Here is a 9,829-nt window from a genome sequence, read left to right as displayed (position 1 = left end):
GTAGCGATATAGAAGGCGGATTCGGCGACACCATGGCTAACATCGATGAAGTTACCATGGGCGAGTGGAAGAAGAGGATGCGTGAAGACACCGGTCTGGGACTCGTGCAACCCGTGATTCCAGAAAATGCCAACTTCGAACTTAAAGGCCACATACTCGCCCAACTTAAAGAAAATCCGTTCTATGGAAAAGATCACGAAGACGCATACAAGCACCTAGAAGAGGTCAATGATATAGCCGATTACTTTAACTTTCATAATGTGGCCCGCGACACCGTTCTGCTTCGCATGTTACCGGTCACGTTTAAAGGCGCTGCAAAAGATTGGCTAAAATCACTCCCTCCAGGATCCATCACCACATGGGCTAGAATGAAAGAAGAGTTTATTGATCAATTTTTCCCACCATCAAAGATAGCCAAGTTGAAGAAAGCTATAGCTAATTTTGTGCAACAAGCCAGAGAATCACTTTATGAAGCATGGGAGAGGTACAAAATCTTACTAAGGAATTGCCCACATCATGATCTTAATAGTAAACAAGAAGTCTCCATTTTTTATGATGGAGTAAATGTGACAACAAGGAAATTACTTGACTCGCAAGGACCGCTCACAAAGAAGGCACCCCTGGTGATAAAGCAACTAATTGAAGAATTCTCTAAACACTCTAGAGAATACCACAATCCAAGGAATGATGTGACAAGGGGATCAGCTTATGCAGCTTCAGAAGATTTGTCGGCAGTTATGGCAATGTTGAAAACCATGGATAGGAGGATGGATAAAATGGATCAAACAGTCCATGTTATTCGGGTAGGATGTGAGAATTGCAATGGGCCTCATCTAACTAGAGATTGTGATTTGGACGAGAACGGGAATAAGAAAGTGCAAGTATGCTATTCTAGTGGTGATAGATTTGATGACGATTGGCGAAAACCTAAGAAAGAATGGCTTCCTTATGATGAGTACAAGAAGGCGAAGGAGGAGAAGTATAGACAAAAGGAAAGGGGTTTTTACCAAAAGGAGGAGCCGGTACAAGAAAAGAAACCAAATTTAGAAGAAATGCTCACTAAATTTGTAGCTGCATCCGAGAAAAGACACAATGACCACGATGCTGCAATACAAGATACAAGAACAATATTAAGGAATTAGCAAGCATCTATTCACAACATTGAGAAGCAGCGGGGGCAACTTGCCCAACAAATAAATCAAAGAGCACCGGGAGAACTTCCTAGTAATACCGAAAACAATCCATGAGGCGCACATATAAATATTGTGACAACTAGGAGTGGAAAGATAATCACTCCTCTGGCCCCTATTCAGAACGAAGATCCGAAGTTGGTACAAAAGGAGGAGGCAGAAGGGCAGAACCAAAATCAGACCTAGCTGAACCCAGACACTACTCGCCGAGTCCAGGATATGGACTCGACGAGTCCGACACCTGATCAGAAAATTAAGTCTCCTGCTAAGCCATATCAGCCTCCACTGCCATATCCAGCCCGAGCTAGACAAGAAAAGAATGAAGAAGACTACCAGAAGTTTCTAGAACACATAAAGGCTCTTCAAATTAATATACCATTCATAGAAGCGGTTGCACAAATGCCAAAATACGCCAAATTTCTCAAGGAGCTTCTAACTAATAGAAAGAAGATGGAAGAAGTGAAGAAAGTGGTTCTAAATATTGTTTAGCTGCCATGTTTTACAAACTACCGAAGAAGAAGGGTGATCCGGGAAGCTTAACCTTGCCTTGTCAATTCGGAAATTTAGCTACCATCTATGCATTGGCTGATTCAGGGGCGAGTGTAAATCTCATGCCATACTCATTTTTCAAGAAATTAGATCTCCCGGAGCCGAGGCCAATTCGAATGGCAATTCACCTAGCAAATAAAACGGTTACATTCCCAAGGGGAATATGCGAAGATCTATTAGTGAAGGTTGATAAGTTCGTGTTTCCCGTGGACTTTATAGTTTTAGACATGGAAGCGGATCCTCAAGTCCCGATCATTCTTGGAAGACCTTTCCTTAACACCGCAAGCGCTATAGTTGACATGCGAGATTCCAAACTTACTCTACGGGTGGGGGATGAATCAGTCACTTTTGGGGTTGATCAAGCCATGAAGCACGCAAGGAGTAGTGATGACACAACATTTTCGATTGATATGTTGGAAGAATTAATGGAGGAATGGAATAATGACGAACCAAACAAGTCCACCATCACCTTTGATGAAGAATTCGATGCTGAAAGCGACCTACTGGAAATAGAGAGACTGCTTGAGGAAGCTGATTATAATGAGCTGATCAAAAGTACTAAACAGTCTACTCGCCGAGTAGACTCGACCTACTCGACGAGTCCATCCAAAGAATCCCGATTAGTCGCGAAATTTGCCCAGGACTCGACGAGTCCCATCACTGGACTCGACGTGTGCAACATCCATAACACGAAAATTGAGATGAAAGCACTACCAGGTCACTTGGAGTATGCATTTATTGAAGAGGGTCAACAAAAACCTGTAATTATAGCTGCTGATTTGGCCAAACATGAGAGAGAAAGTCTTGTGGGGGTACTAAAGAAGAGGCAAGGTGCTATAGCATGGAAGATAACCGACATCAAGGGAATTAGTCCAGCTTATTGCTCTCATAAAATTAACTTAGAAGATGGGGCTAAACCTGTAGTTCAACGCCAAAGAAGACTAAACCCGAACATGCAAGAAGTTGTGAAAAAGGAGGTGGTAAAACTATTAGATGTCGGGATTATTTACTCAATTTCCGATAGCCCGTGGGTGAGTCCGGTGCAGGTGGTACCAAAAAAAGGAGGAATGAAGGTGGTAGCAAATGAAAATAACGAATTAATTCCAACAAGAACGGTGATTGGGTGGCGTGTTTGCATCGACTATAGGAAACTAAACGATGCAACATGCAAGGATCATTTTCCATTGCCATTTATTGATCAAATGCTCGAGAGGTTGTCCGGGCATCTATATTATTGCTTTCTCAATGGTTTCTCGGGATACTTTCAAATTCCAATCGACCAACAAGATCAAGAGAAGACTACTTTTACATGCCCGAGTGGAACATTTGCATATAGACGCATGCCTTTTGGGTTATGCAATGCACCGGCTACTTTCCAAAGGTGTATGATGGCCATTTTCCACGATATGATCGCGAAGTTTATGGAGGTTTTGATGGATGACTTTTCGGTTTTCGAGTCCTCTTTTGAAGATTGTTTGTCCAACTTGGATCTAATGTTAGCAAGATGTGAGAAGACCAACCTTGTCCTTAATTGGGAGAAGTGTCATTTTATGGTGAAGGAAGGAATTGTGCTAGGACACAAGGTCTCGAGGATGGGGATAGAGGTGGATAGAGCAAAGGTGGACACGATAGCCAAATTGCCACCTCCAACAAATGTCAAGGGGGGTAAGAAGCTTTTTAGGCCATGCGGGGTTTTATAGGCGCTTTATTAAAGACTTTTCGAAGATCACAAGACCCTTGACTCAACTTCTTTTGAAGGACGCCCCATTCAACTTTTCTAAAGAATGTCTTGAAGCATTTCATTTGTTGAAGGAAAAGTTGACTACTTCACCTATCATGGTAGCTCCAAATTGGAGTCTTCCTTTTGAGCTAATGTGTGATGCTAGTGACTTTGCGGTGGAAGCTGTTTTGGGACAAAGAATTGACAAGCATTTTCAGCCCATCTATTATGCAAGTAAGACCCTGAACCCAACACAAGAGAACTACACTACTACAGAAAAGGAGCTACTAGCAGTGGTTTTTGCATTTGATAAATTTCGCTCATATTTGGTTTTGTCAAAAACCATAGTTTTTACCGACCATTCTGCCCTTAAGTATCTTTTTACCAACCATGCTAAGCCAAGGTTGATTCGTTGGGTGTTGCTGCTACAAGAATTTGACATTGAAATACGAGATAAGAAGGGGATGGAAAACGTGGCTGCCGATCATCTATCGAGATTGGAAAACCCGCACTTGGAAGAGTTAGAAGAAAACAAGATTGGAGATGAATTTCCCGAAGAATATGTATTGGTTATAGCAGGAGAGATTCCATGGTTTGCTGATATAGCTAACTATTTAGCTAGTGAATACATCCCAAAAGACTTGACCCGCCAACAAAAGAAGAAGTTTTTTTCAGAAATTAAGTATTACTTTTGGGATGAGGCATACCTCTTTCGTAGCTGTGCTAATGGTATGATAAGAAGATGTGTATCCGAGAAAGAAAGTCGGGAAATCTTGAAGCATTGTCATAGCGGGCCCACCGGAGGACATCATGGAGCGCAATATACGGCCAAGAAGGTTTTTGATTCGGGTTTTTATTGGCCTACTATCTTTAAAGATGCTACAAAATTTGTCAAAGAATGTGATTCATGCCAAAGATCGGGAAACATTTCATCACGAAACGAGATGCCCCAAAATAGCATTCAAGTTTGTGAAATATTTGATGTTTGGGGAATTGACTTCATGGGACCTTTTCCAATGTCAAAGGGAAATAAATACATTTTGGTAGCAGTCGATTATGTATCCAAATGGGCGGAGGCACAAGCATTACCCACAAATGATGCTCGAGTAGTAGTACGTTTTCTCAAGAAATTATTTTCAAGATTTGGAGTTCCAAAGGCTCTAATTAGTGATCGAGGCACCCACTTCACCAATGATCAATTAGCTAAGGTGTTGCAAAAATATGGTGTCCACCATAGATTTTCAACATCCTATCATCCTCAAACGAGTGGGCAAACTGAAGTTACAAATAGGGCGTTGAAGAGAATATTAGAAAGATCGGTTGGAAGTAATAGGAAAGAGTGGTCGGATAAGCTTGATGATGCACTTTGGGCATTTAGAACAACTTTCAAAACACCTATTGGTACTACACCATATAGGTTGGTTTATGGGAAGAGTTTCCACTTGCCAGTTGAGATTGAGCATAAAGCATTTTGGGCTTTAAAGATGTGCAATTTTGATTTGGCTGAACTTAGAAACAACCGATTGATGCAAATGAATGCCCTTGAAGAACTAAGGAATAAGGCATACACTAGTTCCTTGATTTACAAAGAAAAGACCAAGAAATGGCATGACAAAAGACTCAAGGGTAATAAGGACTTTCACGAAGGACAAAAGGTGTTACTTTTTAATTCAAGGCTCAAACTTTTTCCGGGCAAGCTAAAGACACGATGGGATGGCCATTTATAGTGAAGGAAATTTTTCCACATGGAGCTATTGAGCTAATATCAAGAGATGGAACTCCTTTCAAAGTCAACGGCCATAGGGTGAAAAGATATGAAGAAGGAATTCCGAGAAATGAAGAACTTGAAGAAGGGCTACTGCTGGAAGGGATTACAGAAACGTAAGCGGGAAGGAGTCCAGCTAATGACTCCTTAAAAAGAAGCACTTCTGAGTTTCTGATGATTGATTGAGGGCAAGCAATGCTCAAGTGTGGGGTGTGGCATACAATTTAAAAAATTCGTTGTTTTTAGCTTTCTGAATAAACGACTCGTCGAGTCCCTAAACCTGCTCGGCGAGTCCATTTGATAAATCCCGATTAAACACGGAATCGTGAAACTCCTCGGCGAGTAGGTACACCTACTCGGCGAGTCCACATATTTACCAGAAAAAAAATTATTTTTTTCACATTCAGTAAAAGGGGTTTTTAACCCTAATTGTGAAACATTTCAACACTTCACAGCCGCCACCCATACACGACGAGCGAGTTCCCTCAAGGTTTTCATCTTGATTTCTTCCATTTTCTTCCAAATCCAACCATAAGGTAACCATTTTCTCCTCTTAATCTGTTAAAAGTTTCAATCTTTAGTGAAGTTAGACCCTTAATTTCTGCAAAATCCCGATTTTGACTAAACTTGGATTTTAGGGTTTTGAGTTCTTGTTAAATTAGGACGTTTTAGACAAAATTTCTTACATAGTTATGCTCCTGGAACATACCGAAGCAAACCCCTGAATAAATTTTTAGATTTGGCCGGTTAATTTCATCTAACGGATCTGGACTCGCAAAGTTCATCCTGCTTGCCGAGTCGGTTCGTGGACTCGGCGAGTCCATGTTGCAGAAGCCAGGAATTTTTATGTTTTTAATCTTTTTGTATTTTGTTTTTGGTATGTTTGGTTGTGTTTTGCAGGCAGAATGTCTAGAAGAGGGCAGAGTTCTAGGGGAGGTGACTATGGGGATCTATCATGGTTAAACTTTCCAAGCATTACCTCAAAATCTTCATTGGCTCGTGCGAAAACCAAACTGGAAGCATTGAAACGCAAGGAAATATATGTTCCAAATGAAATTGACTGGCGGTGGATTGGTCAAACTGGGTTGGAGGAGGAGTTGACCCCTTATTTGGTCAAGTCTTTGAACAATGAGGGGGTGAATATAGTGTGCGATGGCTGGAGCCGACTCTTCATAATTCAAGAGCCCGTTTATCAAGAGTTGTGCTGGGAATTCTTTGCCACTATTTCCTTCCGAGGTGGTAGTGAATATTACAATCCAAACACTATTACTTTCTGTCTTGGAGGGGAGTTGCATCAATGTAGCATTGCAGAGCTTGCTTGGAGGATGAGGATATATGATCAAGCTGTGATTATGTCCGAAGATTTTGAAACCTTCCTAGAACAATGTCCCAAAGATTTGTTCGAGGGGGTGGTGGCATCGACTTGGTGGAATACTATCGCCAACCAGGTCTATATTCCATCTTCCGCCCAAGAAGGATTTATCCGTTCACCCATCCATCGTCTTATCCACCGTCTCGTTGCTAGCACCATCAACATGAGGAAGGATGATGACAAAGTTACCACCCTTAACATTTTCTATATGTGGAGTATTATAACTCCCGATGTTTTCTGCAACTTGCCATATTGCTTGGCGAAATATTTAGCAGAAGGGGCAGTCAAAGAGCGGATCACCTCAAAGATCAATGGGGGCATGTTTGTCACAAAGCATGCGAGAACATATGGGATTTTTGAAAAAAAGGAAGCTCGGATGTTGACAATGGTTCCGTCCCCTTCTTTTAGAACCACCTTATATAGGAGGGCGAGGATCATTGACGACTATGGTAGGGGCACATTGGCATCCCCAATGCGGACGAGGTGTTGGTACCGGAGGAGCCGGGAAGAAGGGTGAGGCAAAGGAGGGAGCAGGTCCGAGAAGACCCACCGGTCATTCCGGCGGACGATGAGTTGCATATGGATTGGTACCACGTTGAGGCAAGAAGGTACCAAGATGACCTTGGTAGCAGTATGAATTATCACAACGAGTCATTTGTTTATCTCTTTGAACAAATGAATATTGCGCCGAGGCCCGGACCCGGATTCCCGTATGTGATGAGTTGGGAGGAGCGTGTGCAGAGGAGGAAAAATCAAGCGAGTGGGAATGGAGCTGGAGGAGATGATATTGAAGAAGATTGAAAGTTTATGTTTTTAATTTGGATGTTATTTTATTTTGTTGGTTTTGTGTTTTGAACTTTTATGTTTTAAGACTTAATTAGGAGTGTGCTTGTTTTCTTTTACTGTGGTTGCCTTGTTTCTTTTCAGGATTGAAGATTAGGATGCGATATAAGAGTCTCATTGGTCAAGGCTAGAGTGAGGGTCGGGTCTAGATGAGAGTATGCAAATTCAAGTTTAGGATCGAGTCCGTTAGGAATAAGGGTGACAAAATGTGTCATTTACTGAAGAAATAAAAGAAGAGTCGCTGAATTGTCATATTCCAGCAGCTTAGCAAAGGATAAAAGGCAGAACATTATCTTTTTTCCACTCAGTGCTCTACTCGCCAAGTGCACATATTGGACTAGACGAGTCCATCTGCAATATCACGATTTTCTGCTTGGAGTCAATTTACTCGCCGAGTTCCCGTTCTACTCGACGAGTCACTCAAGATTCTACTCTCATGATTCGGATTTTGGGCACATTCGTTGCAGTTTTTACTCATATTATCATGAAGATTAATTCCTGGAGATTTCTAAGAGCTTTTTCCTTAATAATTGGAGCTATTTAGATGTTTTTCCACACGAGACATGACACCCAAGACATGGATGAGTTGTTCTCATGTCTAAAGTCAATTGAAGATGGAGCTGAAGAGAAGAGATATCAACCTCGCCACTGCTATCCCAGAGGAGTTTGTTCCAATTCCCTCTTTATTTTTGCATTTTTCTTTTCATGCATAACATGCAATGGGGACATTGCATGAATTAAGTGTAGGGTAGGGGGTTGGTTATATTAGTAAATTTAGAATCCTAAATTAGGCTTATTTTAAAAAAAAATTTGCATTAATATTGCTAGGATCTTAATTTAGAAAATTTTGGTAAAAGCAATTAGGAATCATGCTAAGTGTTATGTTTGATGATTGCATGAAGACCCAAATGTTTAGTTGAGCCTATACACGTTATAGTGCATTTGTGGCCCCCTTTGTTCTAGTGAAATCATGGGACAAAAATATAACCTCGCTTAGTTTGAGGGATGCAATAAGTTTAGCATCGTGTACCAGAAATGTATCCAGGAAATTTTTTATCTCTAATCAATAAAGGTTGAAGTTGAGCGCCCCTGCTTAAGCATGTAGGTTTTGAGTGATAAAAAGTGAGTTACATGTAAAAAAAAGAGAGAATTACAAGAAAAGTTTGAAGAATTTATGGAGTACAAAGTATGAAGATCTAAGATCAAAAATTCTGAAGAAATTCCAAAAAGTTGAAGATACCCAAAAATCAAAGAAAATCAAAAAGGTGGCAAATTTGAAGAATTCAAAGAAATCAAAGTTCAAATTATCAAGAAGGTGAAGAATTCCAAAAAGCTCCATAGTGGTATCAAAAAATTGTAATTTTTAGATTATGTATGCTAGGGTTGCTCAACCAAAAACACCTTGAGACTAGGAGGTTTTCTGCGGATGGATTCGGTGTTGGATTAATGTCTAAGTCCATAACTATATTTGGTATGTACTTGACCCGACCCGGCATGGTCCATTTGGGTTGCACTTCACCGACACAATTTATATGGATAGTCTTTTGAGAATAGTATATTTATGATTTATATTAATATATTATAAGTTCTAATATATTAATATGGAATCATATTATTTAATTAGTATTGATCAAGAATTAATTTAGAATTAATTAAGTGATCAAAAAGAACTAATTAAATATGGACTCTTATATATATGGAATGGGCCAAGTTCATTTAGGTTGGGCTAAGCTTTCATGGATGGTCCATGGAGCTTTTAACCCATGGATCCTATGTAAATGAAAGGTCATGGGTATTAGGGTTTACATGGATGTAACCCTAATCCTCCATAATATATAAAGGGGTCCTTGGTTCACAAAATTGGCACAAGTGTGTGAAAATAAGAGTGGGCCGATTTTAGTGTGCATACATATTTTCTCAAGTTCTTCCAAGGTGTTTTGGTGATTTGTGATTCCATTTGAGGCTTCCACACTATTGGGGCTAAGCTCTTAAAGCTTGAAGACATCAAGCTACATCAAAAGGTATGTCATCTAACTAGAACTTTGTAGTATAGGTGCTTCATAATATGCTAGTTAGGATGAAACCTTGGAATAGTTAATATTTGCATGTATAATAGAGAAAACATAGATCCAAGGTTTATAGGGTTGCATGTACACCATAGGAGTGTTAGAATGCTCAAAACCCAACACCATCCTACTCGACTCACCGAATCACCTCCCGACTCACTGCTTCAAGGTTTAACCAGAAGAGATTGGGGTTCTGCGACCAGACTCGTCGAGTCCAAGAACAGACTCGCCGAGTCCAAGGCAATCTTCAACAGACTCGCCGAGTTGTTCTTCCAACTCACCGAGTCCATGCACATGTTCATACAACTCGCCGAGTACACCCAT

The 9,829-nt window shown here is 40.6% G+C and overlaps 1 non-coding gene across 1 annotated transcript; it reads right to left on the bottom strand.

Annotated features, from left to right (window-relative positions):
* Nucleotides 1–416: 416 nt before the first annotated feature.
* Nucleotides 417–523, bottom strand: LOC145118039 (small nucleolar RNA R71). Its single transcript, XR_013713023.1, has one exon. It is a non-coding gene; the product is annotated as a small nucleolar RNA R71 (small nucleolar RNA).
* Nucleotides 524–9,829: the final 9,306 nt, after the last annotated feature.

This window comes from Lactuca virosa, chromosome 5 (genome assembly GCF_052849685.1).
Source record: "Lactuca virosa cultivar CGN04683 chromosome 5, Lactuca_virosa_CGN04683_v6, whole genome shotgun sequence".
Lineage (NCBI taxonomy): Eukaryota > Viridiplantae > Streptophyta > Magnoliopsida > Asterales > Asteraceae > Lactuca > Lactuca virosa.
This window is presented reverse-complemented; position numbering and strand designations above follow the sequence as displayed.